This window comes from Scyliorhinus torazame, unplaced genomic scaffold (genome assembly GCF_047496885.1).
Source record: "Scyliorhinus torazame isolate Kashiwa2021f unplaced genomic scaffold, sScyTor2.1 scaffold_504, whole genome shotgun sequence".
Lineage (NCBI taxonomy): Eukaryota > Metazoa > Chordata > Chondrichthyes > Carcharhiniformes > Scyliorhinidae > Scyliorhinus > Scyliorhinus torazame.
In genome coordinates this window covers 106,789-124,378 of record NW_027308231.1, presented here as the reverse complement: position 1 = coordinate 124,378, position 17,590 = coordinate 106,789, and the positions used below count along the sequence as shown (strand labels likewise).

The following is a 17,590-nucleotide window of genomic DNA, read 5'->3' as shown; positions in this document are numbered from 1 at the left end:
TTTCTCCAACCGAACCCTGAGTCTGCAAAGGGAAACACTTGGCCTGCCTCTGCTCATGTTTCATTCAGCAGACAGGCAGGCAAGCAGCAGATTCTGTCCTGTCCTTATTTCTGGCTTTGCTTTCACATTGCTGCTTTCCCTCTCCATTTCTGACATGTTGGGAATGGCCATTCGTCTGTCGCCTTAGGGAGGCTTTCCACAAGAATGAGTCAAAAAGCAGCAAGAAATCACCAGTTAAACACCACTTCATTTCTGCCTCCATTTGGAGAGAAGATTCCTGGCTGGGCCACAAAAACAAAGCTCACTGCAAAGTTTCACTTCAGATTGGACATCTTGTATTGTTCACACACACACACACAGGCTTTTCACTCCAATCCTCGGATTGGAATTTCTCATCAAACAGTTGGCATGCGATGAAAACGGTCAGTTTTTAATAACCCAGCGTCCTGACTGCCTCACGTCCTGGCACCCTCACCTGGCAAGTTTGAAACTTCCATTTCTGCTGACTTCCAGTCGTCGCAAAGTGCTGCTGCCAATTCAAGTCAAAGTGTACAACTCGGAATGGAAATGGCCTCCAATTCAGGCTCCTGCCCACTTGGCAGCATTCGCCATTTGGGCAGACAGGCAGGCAGATGAAGCAAAAGTGTGTGTGTGTGTGGGGGGGGGGGGCAGGCGCTGCTTCCAGTGCTGCCAGCAGGTATCTTCAAGCTCATTCCAGCCACGCTTTCACTCTCCACTCGTCTCCTGTCGTTACTGACGGTCCCTCCGTCTCCCGGGGTGGGGGTCGGGCAGCGCTTCAGGCCGCCCGCCGGCTGTTTGCGTGCACCCGACCCCGACCCCCGCGCAGCTTGCGGTAGGCGGCCACCCCCAGCCAGCCGCAGGCGGCCACGGCCGCCCCCAGCGAGCCGCAGACGGCCGCCGCCACCACGGACCCCGCAGTCGACGCGGCGGGCGGTGGGCTCGATCCGCTCGATGACCTGAGGGGGGGGGGGGGGAGAGGTGACAGAGAAGAGGCACGTTAGCAGGTCAAAACAGGCAACGTCATCAGTGGCTCAATACACGTTCCAGGTGTCCAAAGAGGGTCAAACCTCAGCTCGCCTTCACACTCGCTCTGTGTCTGACCCCGTGCTGTACCTGTCCCGGGAGTGTTTGATGGGGACAGTGCGGACGGAGCTTTACTCTGTATCTAACCCCGGGCTGTACCTGCCCCGGCAGTGTTTGATGGGGACAGTGCGGACGGAGCTTTACTCTGTACCTGATGCTGACGGTCGTACAGGTTTTGCCAGCAATCTTCAGTTGGACATTCCCCGCTCTGATCATCTTTTCCAGACGCTGTAGAAGTGACGGGATGGAATGTTGGGAACACCCGGCATATTCCCAGAGTTCGAGGCACAGTTCCAAGCTGCTGCACGTGTGTGGGTTCCGTATGTGGCACCTGAGGAGAGGGACAGGCAGAATCTTTCACCGCTCAGCTCCTCCTGATGTGCCACCCAGTGCTCTCTGCCCTTGTCGCGGTCCCGACCCTCCGCCCTGTCGCCTGGTTTACCTGTGAATCGCGGTCACGTTGGCCAGGCCGTCGGCCGCCCCTTCTGCCTCCCGTTCCTCCATCTCCGCGCACTCGGCGCTCTCCCGCACACGGATGCCCACCTGGATCCGGCCTCCAGGCTGGCCGCCCTGGCCGCCCCCTCCCGCAGGAGGAGGAGGAGGGGCGGCGGAGGAGGAGGAGGAGGAGGCCGGGCCCGTCCCGGGGGCTCTCGGCGTCCGGGCCTCGGGGAGCGGCGGCCGGCCGTCGTCACGGCGGCAGAGGCGCCCGCCCGGGCAAGCGAGGACGCCTCGGAATCCCGGCACCTGGAACCCAGAAAGAGGGAGTGGGGAAACGGGGGTGGGGGGGGTGAAGTAACCAGTTAAGTCGTGCATTAAGAGGCATCGCAATCAGTGGTCTGGTCAGAACCAGGAGCAGGAGTAGGCCACCTGGCCCCTCCATTCAAGGACATCTTTTGTGGACTCGGCTCCACTTTCCAGCCCAAACACCACAACCCTTAATCCTCCCCAAAAAGACGATCCGTCTTGATTGTAAAAACATTTCACCCAGGAGTCCCACAGATTCACAACCCTTTGGGCGAGCGGGTTCCTCCTAAACTCGCTCAGTCCTAAATCTACTTCCCCTCGTTTTGAGGCTATGCCCCCCCCCGTAGAAGGGTGGGCGAGTCAATTTGCAGGCGACACTCGAGTGTCGGTGGAGTGAATCTCGTGTTACAAGTCACACACAGGGAAGCTGCAGAGCTGGGCTGGGAGGTGGCAAATGGGAGTCTCAAGGGTGAGCTGATTCATTTTGGAAGGAATAACAGGAAGACAGAGTCACTGGGGCTCATCAGCTAAGATTGCGGGCGGTGCGGGTGAGCAGAGAGATCTACCGGTGTCCTCCTCGGTGTACGTGGATCCCTGAAAGTCGGCACCCAGGTTGAGAGGGTCGTGGAGAAGGCGTGACGGCGTGTTGGCTCTTTTGTTGGCACAGGGATTGAGGTCACCAGGAGAGAGAGGGTCAGCACTTGCTGAGAGATCCCTCACCCACACACACACTGACAATGTGAACCCAGCAGAGAGAGAGTCAGCACTTGCTGAGAGATCCCTCACCCACACACACACTGACAATGTGAAGCCAGGAGAGGGACGAGTCAGCACTTGCTGAGAGATCCCTCACACCCACACACACTGACAATGTGAAGCCAGGAGAGGGACGAGTCAGCACTTGCTGAGAGATCCCTCACACCCACACACACACTGAGCGGTGGTGGCGCTGTGAGCGCGGGCAAGTCATAAACCAGTGGCAATTGGAAAGTTGGTTTATGACTTGTCACTCGCACTTGGCGGCTGCCCTGGGCTTGAATGAGTGTGGGCGGGCTTAATATCCGCCCCCCGGGCCGATTTGACAGGCAGGCCGCCTCTGGGAGCTTCCTGGATGGGCTCGGACAGCAACCCGCTGCCCATCGCTCCCGGACCCCGCGGCAAGGGGAGCAGACCGGTTCCGAGGGTGCACCTTTCCCGGGGAGCCGGTTCAGATTCACTCCCTTAGGGAAGGTGCACCTTTCCCGGGGAGCAGGTTCAGATTCACTCCCTTAGGGAAGGTGCACCTTTCCCGGGGAGGAAGTTCAGATTCACCCCCTTGCACTCTGGCCGGGGGAGAGCGCTCTTTCCCGGGGAGGAAGTTCAGATTCACCCCCTTGCACTCTGGCCGGGGGAGAGCGCTCTTTCCCGGGGAGCAGGTTCAGATTCACCCCCTTGCACTCTGGCCGGGGGAGAGCGCTCTTTCCCGGGGAGGAAGTTCAGATTCACCCCCTTGCACTCTGGCCGGGGGAGAGCGCTCTTTCCCGGGGAGCAGGTTCAGATTCACCCCCTTGCACTCTGGCCGGGGGAGAGCGCTCTTTCCCGGGGAGCAGGTTCAGATTCACCCCCTTAGGGAAGGTGCACCTTTCCCGGGGAGCAGGTTCAGATTCACCCCCTTGCACTCTGGCCGGGGGAGAGCGCTCTTTCCCGGGGAGCAGGTTCAGATTCACCCCCTTGCACTCTGGCCGGGGCAGCATCAATGTGGATGTTGCGGAATGAAAGTGTGCGAACTGGAAGTAGCAGCAAAAAGTGCCGCCTTGTGCAGGGTGAATGCAGCCTGGGTGCGGGGGCGGCGGTCAGACTGAAAGGCGGTGGGTGCCGCCGCCGCCGCTCTGTCCCGGGTCGGATTGCTGTGGGTGTGAGAGAGCCGGGGACAGACAGAGAGACAGGGGAGTGCAGGGAGACAGAGAGAGACAGGGACAGGGACAGGCTCCCTCTCTCCCTCCCTCTCCCTCTCCCTCTCTCTCCCTCTCTGTGCGGAGCCGCTTTGCAGGTTTTAAACGCAGCGTCTCTGCAGCTTTCGCCGCGGTTTCTCTTCTCGGAAAGTTTTGCCCGAACCCGCAGAGGAGAAAAGTTTCACTCCAAGTTGACAGGGGACGGGAGGTGTCTGGGTGGTGGGCGGGGTCTTTGGAGAGGGGGCGGGACCGGCGGAGGAGGCGGGGTCTGCAGAGAGTGGGCGGGGTTTAGGGCTAGGGGCGGGGTCTCTTGAGAGGGGCGTGGCCTCAGCAGAGGGGGCGGGGTCTCTTGAGAAGGGGCATGGCCAAGTCTCTTTCGGGACGTGGTCTCCAGAGTGGGCGTGGCTTACTGGTAGGGGCGTGGTCTCGGAGAAGGGGCGGGGTCTCTTTGGGGGCGTGGCTTATGGGTAGGGGCGCGGTCTCGGAGAAGGGGTGGGGTCTCTTTAGGGGCGTGGTCTCGGAGGAGGGGGCGTGGTCTCGGAGTGTGGGGCGGGGTCTCTAGAGAGGGGGCGGTGTCTCAGAAGAAGGGGCGTGGTCTCTAGTGTGTGGGCGTGGCTTAACCTTAGGGGCGTGGTCTCGGAGTAGGGGGCGTGGTCTCTTGAGAGGGGCGTGGTCTCGGAGGAGGGGGCGTGGTCTCTAGTGAGTGGGCGGGGCTTCGCGACAGATAGAGGCGTGGTCTCTTGAAGTGGGCGTGGTCTATTGAAATGGGCGTGGTCTCTCCAGGGGGCGGGGTCTCCAAAGAGTGGGCGGGGTCTAGTGGCAGGGGCGTGGTCTCCTGAGAGTGGGCGTGGCTTATGAGTGGGGGCGCGGTCTCTTGCTAGGGGCGTGGCTTGGGGGTAAGGGCGTGGTCTCGGAGGAGTGGGCGGGGCCTGGTCTCAAAGGGGCGTGGTCTCCAGAGAGTGGGCGGGGCTTAGGGCGTGGTCTCTTGATAGGGGCGTGGTCTCGGAGGAGTGGGCGTGGCCACTACTTGAAAGGGGCGTGGTTTCGGAGGAGGGGCGTGGTCTCTTGAGAGGGGGCGTGGTCTCGCTAAGGGGCGAGGTCTTGGTAGGGGCGTGGTCTCCAAAGAGGGGGCGGGGTCTCTTTAGGGGCGTGGTCTCCAGAGTGGGCGTGGATTAAGGCTAGTGGGCGGGGTCTCGGAGGAGGGGGCGTGGTCTCTAGTGAGTGGGCGGGGCTTCGCGACAGATAGAGGCGTGGTCTCTTGAAGTGGGCGTGGTCTATTGAAATGGGCGTGGTCTCTCCAGAGGGCGTGGTCTCCAGAGAAGGGGCGTGGCTTAGGTGTGGGGCGTGGTCTCTTGAGGGTGGGCGGGGCTTAGGGATAAGGGCGTGGTCTCCAATCAGGGGGCGGGGTCGCTTCGGGGGGCGGGGTCTCTTGAGAAGGGGCGTGGGCTCGTGAGAGTGGGCGTGGCCTAGGAGGAATGGGCGTGGTCTCCTGAGAGTGGGCGTGGCTTAGGGGCAGGGCGTGGTCTCGAAGGGGGCGGGGTCACTTTAGGGGCGTGGTCTCCAGGGAGTGGGCGGGGCTTAGGACTAATGGGCGGGGTCTCCAGAGTGGGCGGGGTCTCTTGCTAGGGGCGTGGCTTGGGGGCAGGGGCGTGGTCTCGGAGGAGTGGGCGGGGTCTATTTGGGGGCGTGGTCTAGGAGAGTGGGCGGGGCTTAGGGCGTGGTTTCGGAGGAGGGGCGTGGTCTCTTGAGAGGGGGCGTGGTCTCGCTAAGGGGCGAGGTCTTGGTAGGGGCGTGGTCTCCAAAGAGGGGGCGGGGTCTCTTTAGGGGCGTGGTCTCCAGAGTGGGCGTGGATTAAGGCTAGTGGGCGGGGTCTCGGAGGAGGGGGCGTGGTCTCTAGTGAGTGGGCGGGGCTTCGCGACAGATAGAGGCGTGGTCTCTTGAAGTGGGCGTGGTCTATTGAAATGGGCGTGGTCTCGGAGTGGACGGGATCTCTTTGGGGGCGTGGTCTCCAGAGTGGGCGTGGCTTAGGGACGGGGCGTGGTCTCTTGAGAGGGGGCGTGGTCTCGCTAAGGGGCGGGGTCTTGGTAGGGGCGTGGTCTCCAAAGAGGGGGCGGGGTCTCCAGGGAGTGGGCGGGGCTTAGGACTAATGGGCGGGGTCTCCTGAGGGGCGTGGTCTCTGGGGATGGGCGTGGTCTCCAAGGAGTGGGCGTGGTCTCTTGAGTGGGCGGGGTTTAGGGGCAGGGGAGTGGTCTCGGAGAAGGGGCGGGGTCTCTGGAAAGGGGTGGGGCTTTGTGTTAGGGGCGTGGTCTCCTGAGAGTGGGCGTGGCTTAAGGCTAGTGGGCGTGGTCTAGGAGGAATGGGCGTGGTCGCCTGAGAGTGGGCGTGGCTTAGGTGTGGGGGCGTGGTCTCTGGAGGGTGGGCGGGGCTTAGGGATAAGGGCGTGGTCTCCAAACAGGGGGCGTGGTCCCTTGAGAAGGGGCGTGGTCTCGGATTTGGGGGCGGGGTCTCTTGCTAGGGGCGTGGCTTGGGGATAGGGCGTGGTCTCTGAGGGGGCGGAGTCTATTTGGGGGCGTGGTCTCGTGAGTGGGCGGGGTTTAGGGGCAGGGGCGTGGTCTAGGAGAGTGGGCGGGGCTTCGCGACAGATAGAGGCGTGGTCTCTTGAAGTGGGCGTGGTCTATTGAAATGGGCGTGGTCTCTCCAGAGGGCGTGGTCTCCAGAGAAGGGGCGGGGTCTCTTGAGTGGGCGTGGCTTGGGGATAGGGCGTGGTCTCTGAGGGGGTGGAGTCTCTTTAGGGGCGTGGTCTCCAGAGTGGGCGTGGCTTAGGGGTAGGGGCGTGGTCTCTCGTGTGTGGGCGGGGCTTAAGCGCAAGGGCGTGGTCTCTTGGGAGGGGCGGGGCTTCGGGACAGATAGAGGCGTGGTCTTTTGAAGTGGGCGTGGTCTCCTGAAATGGGCGTGGTCTCGGAGGAGTGGGCGGGGTCTCTTTGGGGGCGGGGTTTCCAGGGAGTGGGCGGGGCGTAGGACTAATGGGCGTGGTCTCGGAGTGGGCGGGGTCTCCAGAGTGGGCGTGGTCTCTTGCTAGGGGCGTGGTCTCGGAGAAGGGGCGTGGTCTCCGGAGTGGGCGGGGCTTAGGACTAATGGGCGTGGTCTCTTGAGTGGGAGGAGTTTAGGGGCAGGGGCGTGGTCTCGGAGAAGGGGCGGGGTCTCTGGAAAGGGGTGGGGCTTTGTGTTAGGGGCGTGGTCTCCTGAGAGTGGGCGTGGCTTAAGGCTAGTGGGCGTGGTCTAGGAGGAATAGGCGTGGTCGCCTGAGAGTGGGCGTGGCTTAGGTGTGGGGGCGTGGTCTCTTGAGAGTGGGCGGGGCTTGGGAATAAGGGCGGGGTCTCCAAAGAGTGGGCGGGGTCTCTTTAGGGGCGTGGTCTCTAGAGAGTGGGCGGGGTCTCTTTAGGGGCGTGGTCTCCAGAATGGGCGTGTCTTAGGGACAGGGGCGTGGGCGGGTCTTAGGACTAATGGGCGGGGTCTCCAGAGTGGGCGGGGTCTCTTGCTAGGGGCGTGGACTCGTTAGGGGGCGGGGTCTAAGAATGGGGGCGTGGTCTCTGAGAAGGGGCGTGGTCTCTTTAGGGGCGTGGTCTCGTGAGTGGGCGGGGTTTAGGGTTAGGGGCGTGGTCTCCAAATGGGGGGCGGGGTCTCTTGAGAAGGGGTGTGGTCTCGGAGGAGTGGGCGGAGTCTCGGAGTAGTGGACGGGGTCTCTTGAGAAGGGGCGTGGTCTCTTGAGTGGGAGGAGTTTAGGGGCAGGGGTGTGGTCTAGGAGGAGTGGGCGTGGTCTCTTGAGGGTGGGCGGGGTTTAGGGGTAGGGGCGTGGTCTCGGAGAAGGGGCGTGGTCTCTGGAAAGGGGTGGGGCTTAGTGGTAGGGGCGTGGTCTCCTGAGAGCGGGCGTGGCTTAAGGCTAGTGGGCGTGGTCTAGGCGGAATGGGCGTGGTCGCCTGAGTGGGCGTGGCTTAAGTCTAGAGGGCGTGGTCTCTGAGAAGGGGTGTGGTCTCCGGAGTGGGCGGGGCTTAGGACTAATGGGCGTGGTCTCTTGAGTGGGAGGAGTTTAGGGGCAGGGGCGTGGTCTAGGAGGAGTGGGCGTGGTCTCTTGAGGGTGGGCGGGGTTTAGGGGTAGGGGCGTGGTCTCGGAGAAGGGGCGTGGTCTCTGGAAAGGGGTGGGGCTTAGTGGTAGGGGCGTGGTCTCCTGAGAGTGGGCGTGGCTTAAGGCTAGTGGGCGTGGTCGCCTGAGTGGGCGTGGCTTAGGCGTGGGGGCGTGGTCTCTTGAGGGTGGGCGGGGCTTAAGGCTAGTGGGCGGGGTCTAGGAGGAATGGGCGTGGTTGCCTGAGAGTGGGCGTGGTCTCGTGAGGGTGGGCGGGGCTTAAGTGTAGTGGGCGTGGTCTCTCAGAAGGGATGCGGTCTCCGGAGTGGGCGGGGCTTAGGACTAATGGGCGTGGTCTCAGTAGAGTGGGCGTGGTCTCTTTAGGGGCGTGGTCTCCAGGGAGTGGGCGGGGCTTAGGACTAATGGGCGGATTCTCCAGAGTGGGCGGGGTCTCTTGCTAGGGGCGTGGTCTCTGATGAGGGGCGGGGTCTCTTGGGAGGGGCGGGGTCTCAGAGAGGGGGCGGGGTCTCTTTAGGGGCGTGGTCTCCAGGGAGTGGGCGGGGCTTAGGACTAGTGGGCGGGGTCTCCAGAGTGGGCGGTGTCTCCGGAGTGGGCGTGGCTTAAGTCAAGTGGGCGGGGTCTCTTGAGGGACGGGGTCTCTTGCTAGGGGCGTGGACTCGTTTGGGGGCGTGGTCTCTGAGGAGTGGGCGGGGTCTCTTTAGGGGCGTGGTCTCTTGAGTGGGAGGGGCTTAGGACTAATGGGCGTGGTCTCAGAGGAGTGGGTGGGGTCTCCAGAGTGGGCGTGGTCTCTTGCTAGGGGTGTGGTCTCTGAGAAGGGGTGTGGTCTCCGGAGTGGGCGGGGCTTAGGGACAGGGGCGTGGTCTAGGTGAGGTGGGCGTGGTCTCAGAGTAGTGGGCGTGGTCTCCTGAGTGGGCGTGGTTTAGGGGCAGGGGCGTGGACTAGGAGGAGTGGGCGTGGTCTCCTGAGCGTGGGCGTGGCTTAGGGATAAGGGCGTGGTCTCCAATCAGGGGGCGGGGTCGCTTCGGGGGGCGGGGTCTCTTGAGAAGGGGCGTGGTCTAGTGAGAGTGGGCGTGGCCTAGGAGGAATGGGCGTGGTCTCCTGAGAGTGGGCGTGGCTTAGGGGCAGGGGCGTGGTCTCGGAGGAGGGGGCGGGGTCTCTTTGGGGACGTGGTCTCCGGAGAAGGGGCGTGGTCTCGGTTGTGGGGGCGTAGCTAGGAGAGGGGGCGGGGTCTATAGAGAGGGGCGGGGCTTAGGACTAGTGGGCGGGGTCTCCAGAGTGGGCGGGGTCTCCAGAGTGGGCGTGGTCTCTTGCTAGGGGCGTGGTCTCTGAGAAGGGGTGTGGTCTCCGGAGTGGGCGGGGCTTAGGACTAATGGGCGTGGCTTAGGGGTAGGGGCGTGGTCTCAGAGGAGTGGGCGGGGTCTCTCCAGGGGGCAGGGTCCCAGCAGAGGGGCGGGGTCTCTGGGCCCAACTACAACAACAACTGGGGTGACTACAACAACAACTGGATCCAACTACAACAACAACTGGATCAACAACATAGGGAGGAGTGGGATTTCAACACCCGCGCTCCCCTGCACTCCCTCCCTGTCTCTTTTACCTCCTTCAGTCCCCTACAATTCTCATCCTCCTGTTCAAATCCCTCCCTATCTCTGTAACCTCCTACAACCCTCCCAGATCTCTGCTCACCTCCGATTCCAGCCTCTCCAGCATCCCCCCCCCAATTGCTTGGCACGGTTCTCTAACCTCTGGAATCCCCCCTTCTAAATGTCATCACCTCTATTTCTTTCTGTCTGTCTCCCCCGTGTGTCTCTCTTCCACACCCTGGATCTCTCTCTCTCTCTCTCTCCGTGTCTCGCTCTCTCTGTCCCCCCCACCCGTGTGTCCCTCTCTCCCTCCCCCCCACCCGTGTGTCTGTCCCTCTCTCTCTCTCCCCCCCCATGTGTGTCTGTCTCTCTCCCCCATGTGTGTCTGTCTCTCTCCCCGTCTCTCTCACTCTTTCCCCCCTCCACAACAATCGATCCGTTTGAATGGGACCCATTTTCTGCCCAGGTTTGGCCCCGAGTCTCCGTCCCCGAGTCTCCGTCCCTTTCCCATGGGTGGGTCCCAACTCCCCTTTTCCAAATCCCCAGCGGGCCCTGCCCGTCGTTGAAGTCAAAATGTACAGGGAGTGCGTCCCATCTTATCGGGCCTAAAATTCAGGCTTCTGTCTGAATTCACCATTCACCTGCCTTTGGCAAACAAGCAGGCAGGAGGCATATGAAACAAAAGTGTGTGTGTGTGGGGGGCAGGCACTGCTTCCAATGCTGCCAGCAGGTATCTTCAAGCTCATTAAAGCCCCGCTTTCACTCTCCACTCGTGTTCTGTCATTATTGATGGTCCATCCATCCCTCCATCTCCCCGTGTCTCTCCCTCCCTCGTGACTGACACACATGCGTGCACACACACACATTGGCACGCACAAACTCACTCACACACACACACATATATATTAGCCATTTAAGACAATTTGATAGAATGCTACACATCCCGGTTTGACAATGACACCAAACTTGAGACAGCGCAGCTGGAAACATCAAATTGCAGGGAGGGGTATTCATGTTTTGGCAGGAGACTCAACTGTGGACGTCTCTCAGTGTCGGCCAATGTAAGGTGGTGTACTTTAGACTTTAAAAGAAGAGAAACCTGATCTTTACAGATGATGAGAAGGCATAAACGGTGCAAGTTTAAACGGCACACATATTTCACAGCTGAGCATTCACACAACACAGACAGCGACGCACCGTACATTTGCCAAGTGCCACCAATGTTGTCGAGTGCAGTACCAGGCTGACCTCAATATTACTGACAAACTGTTTGTCAGCCCACAGGACAACATTTCCGTCTAATCGGGCTCAAGCACAAGTTCAAATAGTTTGGCACCTGTTGTACCAGGGGGTGTTTGATGGGGGTCAGTGCAGAGGGGAGCTTGACTCTGTGTCTAACCCCGTGCTCGACCTGTCCTGGCAGCCTTTGATGGGGACAGTTTAGAGGGATGTGGAATCTCTACCTAACCCCCATGATGTACTTTTGCTAACAGTGTTTGATGGAGATTCTCAATCTTGAATTCAGAAATTCTGTTTGTCTCCCCATCTTCTCTCTGGGAATCTGGTTCAACAAATCCACCGTCAGCAGTCAGCCATTTGAACTGACTTCATGGTGGGACATTTCACGTGAGCACAACACTGAGGCGATTCGCACACTTGTCCCACTTAAGTGTCAAACAAAGACTGAAGGAAAGAGTCGGATTTAAACCGTCATATGTTGGGGGCAATGTGGATGGACCAATGGAGCTTGTACACCAGTCGCTCAAAGCGGGCGCAGCAAGCAGTGAAGAAGGTCAATGATAAGTTGGCCTTCATTGCCAGAGGGATTTCAATTCACAAGTGCAGATGCCTCACTGCAGTTCGACAAGGTGTCGGTGAGGCCACACCTGGAGTGCTGGGTGCAGTTGGAACCTCTCCCTGACATAGAAAGGATACAGTTGCCAGAGAGGGAGTGCAGCCAAGGGTCAGCCGGCTGACAGGCAGATTGCCCGACTGTCCTAGGGGCGAGAGAGATTGGTTCAGTAGGGACTGAATCAGCCCTGTTTCTCCAACCGAACCCTGAGTCTGCAAAGGGAAACACTTGGCCTGCCTCTGCTCATGTTTCATTCAGCAGACAGGCAGGCAAGCAGCAGATTCTGTCCTGTCCTTATTTCTGGCTTTGCTTTCACATTGCTGCTTTCCCTCTCCATTTCTGACATGTTGGGAATGGCCATTCGTCTGTCGCCTTAGGGAGGCTTTCCACAAGAATGAGTCAAAAAGCAGCAAGAAATCACCAGTTAAACACCACTTCATTTCTGCCTCCATTTGGAGAGAAGATTCCTGGCTGGGCCACAAAAACAAAGCTCACTGCAAAGTTTCACTTCAGATTGGACATCTTGTATTGTTCACACACACACACACAGGCTTTTCACTCCAATCCTCGGATTGGAATTTCTCATCAAACAGTTGGCATGCGATGAAAACGGTCAGTTTTTAATAACCCAGCGTCCTGACTGCCTCACGTCCTGGCACCCTCACCTGGCAAGTTTGAAACTTCCATTTCTGCTGACTTCCAGTCGTCGCAAAGTGCTGCTGCCAATTCAAGTCAAAGTGTACAACTCGGAATGGAAATGGCCTCCAATTCAGGCTCCTGCCCACTTGGCAGCATTCGCCATTTGGGCAGACAGGCAGGCAGATGAAGCAAAAGTGTGTGTGTGTGTGGGGGGGGGGGGCAGGCGCTGCTTCCAGTGCTGCCAGCAGGTATCTTCAAGCTCATTCCAGCCACGCTTTCACTCTCCACTCGTCTCCTGTCGTTACTGACGGTCCCTCCGTCTCCCGGGGTGGGGGTCGGGCAGCGCTTCAGGCCGCCCGCCGGCTGTTTGCGTGCACCCGACCCCGACCCCCGCGCAGCTTGCGGTAGGCGGCCACCCCCAGCCAGCCGCAGGCGGCCACGGCCGCCCCCAGCGAGCCGCAGACGGCCGCCGCCACCACGGACCCCGCAGTCGACGCGGCGGGCGGTGGGCTCGATCCGCTCGATGACCTGAGGGGGGGGGGGGGGGAGAGGTGACAGAGAAGAGGCACGTTAGCAGGTCAAAACAGGCAACGTCATCAGTGGCTCAATACACGTTCCAGGTGTCCAAAGAGGGTCAAACCTCAGCTCGCCTTCACACTCGCTCTGTGTCTGACCCCGTGCTGTACCTGTCCCGGGAGTGTTTGATGGGGACAGTGCGGACGGAGCTTTACTCTGTATCTAACCCCGGGCTGTACCTGCCCCGGCAGTGTTTGATGGGGACAGTGCGGACGGAGCTTTACTCTGTACCTGATGCTGACGGTCGTACAGGTTTTGCCAGCAATCTTCAGTTGGACATTCCCCGCTCTGATCATCTTTTCCAGACGCTGTAGAAGTGACGGGATGGAATGTTGGGAACACCCGGCATATTCCCAGAGTTCGAGGCACAGTTCCAAGCTGCTGCACGTGTGTGGGTTCCGTATGTGGCACCTGAGGAGAGGGACAGGCAGAATCTTTCACCGCTCAGCTCCTCCTGATGTGCCACCCAGTGCTCTCTGCCCTTGTCGCGGTCCCGACCCTCCGCCCTGTCGCCTGGTTTACCTGTGAATCGCGGTCACGTTGGCCAGGCCGTCGGCCGCCCCTTCTGCCTCCCGTTCCTCCATCTCCGCGCACTCGGCGCTCTCCCGCACACGGATGCCCACCTGGATCCGGCCTCCAGGCTGGCCGCCCTGGCCGCCCCCTCCCGCAGGAGGAGGAGGAGGGGCGGCGGAGGAGGAGGAGGAGGAGGCCGGGCCCGTCCCGGGGGCTCTCGGCGTCCGGGCCTCGGGGAGCGGCGGCCGGCCGTCGTCACGGCGGCAGAGGCGCCCGCCCGGGCAAGCGAGGACGCCTCGGAATCCCGGCACCTGGAACCCAGAAAGAGGGAGTGGGGAAACGGGGGTGGGGGGGGTGAAGTAACCAGTTAAGTCGTGCATTAAGAGGCATCGCAATCAGTGGTCTGGTCAGAACCAGGAGCAGGAGTAGGCCACCTGGCCCCTCCATTCAAGGACATCTTTTGTGGACTCGGCTCCACTTTCCAGCCCAAACACCACAACCCTTAATCCTCCCCAAAAAGACGATCCGTCTTGATTGTAAAAACATTTCACCCAGGAGTCCCACAGATTCACAACCCTTTGGGCGAGCGGGTTCCTCCTAAACTCGCTCAGTCCTAAATCTACTTCCCCTCGTTTTGAGGCTATGCCCCCCCCCGTAGAAGGGTGGGCGAGTCAATTTGCAGGCGACACTCGAGTGTCGGTGGAGTGAATCTCGTGTTACAAGTCACACACAGGGAAGCTGCAGAGCTGGGCTGGGAGGTGGCAAATGGGAGTCTCAAGGGTGAGCTGATTCATTTTGGAAGGAATAACAGGAAGACAGAGTCACTGGGGCTCATCAGCTAAGATTGCGGGCGGTGCGGGTGAGCAGAGAGATCTACCGGTGTCCTCCTCGGTGTACGTGGATCCCTGAAAGTCGGCACCCAGGTTGAGAGGGTCGTGGAGAAGGCGTGACGGCGTGTTGGCTCTTTTGTTGGCACAGGGATTGAGGTCACCAGGAGAGAGAGGGTCAGCACTTGCTGAGAGATCCCTCACCCACACACACACTGACAATGTGAACCCAGCAGAGAGAGAGTCAGCACTTGCTGAGAGATCCCTCACCCACACACACACTGACAATGTGAAGCCAGGAGAGGGACGAGTCAGCACTTGCTGAGAGATCCCTCACACCCACACACACTGACAATGTGAAGCCAGGAGAGGGACGAGTCAGCACTTGCTGAGAGATCCCTCACACCCACACACACACTGAGCGGTGGTGGCGCTGTGAGCGCGGGCAAGTCATAAACCAGTGGCAATTGGAAAGTTGGTTTATGACTTGTCACTCGCACTTGGCGGCTGCCCTGGGCTTGAATGAGTGTGGGCGGGCTTAATATCCGCCCCCCGGGCCGATTTGACAGGCAGGCCGCCTCTGGGAGCTTCCTGGATGGGCTCGGACAGCAACCCGCTGCCCATCGCTCCCGGACCCCGCGGCAAGGGGAGCAGACCGGTTCCGAGGGTGCACCTTTCCCGGGGAGCCGGTTCAGATTCACTCCCTTAGGGAAGGTGCACCTTTCCCGGGGAGCAGGTTCAGATTCACTCCCTTAGGGAAGGTGCACCTTTCCCGGGGAGGAAGTTCAGATTCACCCCCTTGCACTCTGGCCGGGGGAGAGCGCTCTTTCCCGGGGAGGAAGTTCAGATTCACCCCCTTGCACTCTGGCCGGGGGAGAGCGCTCTTTCCCGGGGAGCAGGTTCAGATTCACCCCCTTGCACTCTGGCCGGGGGAGAGCGCTCTTTCCCGGGGAGCAGGTTCAGATTCACCCCCTTGCACTCTGGCCGGGGCAGCATCAATGTGGATGTTGCGGAATGAAAGTGTGCGAACTGGAAGTAGCAGCAAAAAGTGCCGCCTTGTGCAGGGTGAATGCAGCCTGGGTGCGGGGGCGGCGGTCAGACTGAAAGGCGGTGGGTGCCGCCGCCGCCGCTCTGTCCCGGGTCGGATTGCTGTGGGTGTGAGAGAGCCGGGGACAGACAGAGAGACAGGGGAGTGCAGGGAGACAGAGAGAGACAGGGACAGGGACAGGCTCCCTCTCTCCCTCCCTCTCCCTCTCCCTCTCTCTCCCTCTCTGTGCGGAGCCGCTTTGCAGGTTTTAAACGCAGCGTCTCTGCAGCTTTCGCCGCGGTTTCTCTTCTCGGAAAGTTTTGCCCGAACCCGCAGAGGAGAAAAGTTTCACTCCAAGTTGACAGGGGACGGGAGGTGTCTGGGTGGTGGGCGGGGTCTTTGGAGAGGGGGCGGGACCGGCGGAGGAGGCGGGGTCTGCAGAGAGTGGGCGGGGTTTAGGGCTAGGGGCGGGGTCTCTTGAGAGGGGCGTGGCCTCAGCAGAGGGGGCGGGGTCTCTTGAGAAGGGGCATGGCCAAGTCTCTTTCGGGACGTGGTCTCCAGAGTGGGCGTGGCTTACTGGTAGGGGCGTGGTCTCGGAGAAGGGGCGGGGTCTCTTTGGGGGCGTGGCTTATGGGTAGGGGCGCGGTCTCGGAGAAGGGGTGGGGTCTCTTTAGGGGCGTGGTCTCGGAGGAGGGGGCGTGGTCTCGGAGTGTGGGGCGGGGTCTCTAGAGAGGGGGCGGTGTCTCAGAAGAAGGGGCGTGGTCTCTAGTGTGTGGGCGTGGCTTAACCTTAGGGGCGTGGTCTCGGAGTAGGGGGCGTGGTCTCTTGAGAGGGGCGTGGTCTCGGAGGAGGGGGCGTGGTCTCTAGTGAGTGGGCGGGGCTTCGCGACAGATAGAGGCGTGGTCTCTTGAAGTGGGCGTGGTCTATTGAAATGGGCGTGGTCTCTCCAGGGGGCGGGGTCTCCAAAGAGTGGGCGGGGTCTAGTGGCAGGGGCGTGGTCTCCTGAGAGTGGGCGTGGCTTATGAGTGGGGGCGCGGTCTCTTGCTAGGGGCGTGGCTTGGGGGTAAGGGCGTGGTCTCGGAGGAGTGGGCGGGGCCTGGTCTCAAAGGGGCGTGGTCTCCAGAGAGTGGGCGGGGCTTAGGGCGTGGTCTCTTGATAGGGGCGTGGTCTCGGAGGAGTGGGCGTGGCCACTACTTGAAAGGGGCGTGGTTTCGGAGGAGGGGCGTGGTCTCTTGAGAGGGGGCGTGGTCTCGCTAAGGGGCGAGGTCTTGGTAGGGGCGTGGTCTCCAAAGAGGGGGCGGGGTCTCTTTAGGGGCGTGGTCTCCAGAGTGGGCGTGGATTAAGGCTAGTGGGCGGGGTCTCGGAGGAGGGGGCGTGGTCTCTAGTGAGTGGGCGGGGCTTCGCGACAGATAGAGGCGTGGTCTCTTGAAGTGGGCGTGGTCTATTGAAATGGGCGTGGTCTCTCCAGAGGGCGTGGTCTCCAGAGAAGGGGCGTGGCTTAGGTGTGGGGCGTGGTCTCTTGAGGGTGGGCGGGGCTTAGGGATAAGGGCGTGGTCTCCAATCAGGGGGCGGGGTCGCTTCGGGGGGCGGGGTCTCTTGAGAAGGGGCGTGGGCTCGTGAGAGTGGGCGTGGCCTAGGAGGAATGGGCGTGGTCTCCTGAGAGTGGGCGTGGCTTAGGGGCAGGGCGTGGTCTCGAAGGGGGCGGGGTCACTTTAGGGGCGTGGTCTCCAGGGAGTGGGCGGGGCTTAGGACTAATGGGCGGGGTCTCCAGAGTGGGCGGGGTCTCTTGCTAGGGGCGTGGCTTGGGGGCAGGGGCGTGGTCTCGGAGGAGTGGGCGGGGTCTATTTGGGGGCGTGGTCTAGGAGAGTGGGCGGGGCTTAGGGCGTGGTTTCGGAGGAGGGGCGTGGTCTCTTGAGAGGGGGCGTGGTCTCGCTAAGGGGCGAGGTCTTGGTAGGGGCGTGGTCTCCAAAGAGGGGGCGGGGTCTCTTTAGGGGCGTGGTCTCCAGAGTGGGCGTGGATTAAGGCTAGTGGGCGGGGTCTCGGAGGAGGGGGCGTGGTCTCTAGTGAGTGGGCGGGGCTTCGCGACAGATAGAGGCGTGGTCTCTTGAAGTGGGCGTGGTCTATTGAAATGGGCGTGGTCTCGGAGTGGACGGGATCTCTTTGGGGGCGTGGTCTCCAGAGTGGGCGTGGCTTAGGGACGGGGCGTGGTCTCTTGAGAGGGGGCGTGGTCTCGCTAAGGGGCGGGGTCTTGGTAGGGGCGTGGTCTCCAAAGAGGGGGCGGGGTCTCCAGGGAGTGGGCGGGGCTTAGGACTAATGGGCGGGGTCTCCTGAGGGGCGTGGTCTCTGGGGATGGGCGTGGTCTCCAAGGAGTGGGCGTGGTCTCTTGAGTGGGCGGGGTTTAGGGGCAGGGGAGTGGTCTCGGAGAAGGGGCGGGGTCTCTGGAAAGGGGTGGGGCTTTGTGTTAGGGGCGTGGTCTCCTGAGAGTGGGCGTGGCTTAAGGCTAGTGGGCGTGGTCTAGGAGGAATGGGCGTGGTCGCCTGAGAGTGGGCGTGGCTTAGGTGTGGGGGCGTGGTCTCTGGAGGGTGGGCGGGGCTTAGGGATAAGGGCGTGGTCTCCAAACAGGGGGCGTGGTCCCTTGAGAAGGGGCGTGGTC

The 17,590-nt window shown here is 61.2% G+C and overlaps 2 long non-coding RNA genes across 2 annotated transcripts; both read right to left on the bottom strand.

The window, feature by feature from the left end:
* Positions 1–229: 229 nt before the first annotated feature.
* LOC140406364 (uncharacterized) lies at positions 230–2,046 on the bottom strand. The gene is made up of 3 exons (XR_011939142.1): positions 1,547–2,046; positions 1,256–1,435; positions 230–977 (listed from the first exon to the last, which is right to left on the bottom strand). It is a non-coding gene; the product is annotated as an uncharacterized lncRNA (long non-coding RNA).
* A 9,728-nt stretch (positions 2,047–11,774) lies between these two features.
* On the bottom strand, positions 11,775–13,592 carry LOC140406363 (uncharacterized). The gene is made up of 3 exons (XR_011939141.1): positions 13,093–13,592; positions 12,802–12,981; positions 11,775–12,522 (listed from the first exon to the last, which is right to left on the bottom strand). It is a non-coding gene; the product is annotated as an uncharacterized lncRNA (long non-coding RNA).
* Between the last annotated feature and the right edge of the window lie 3,998 nt (positions 13,593–17,590).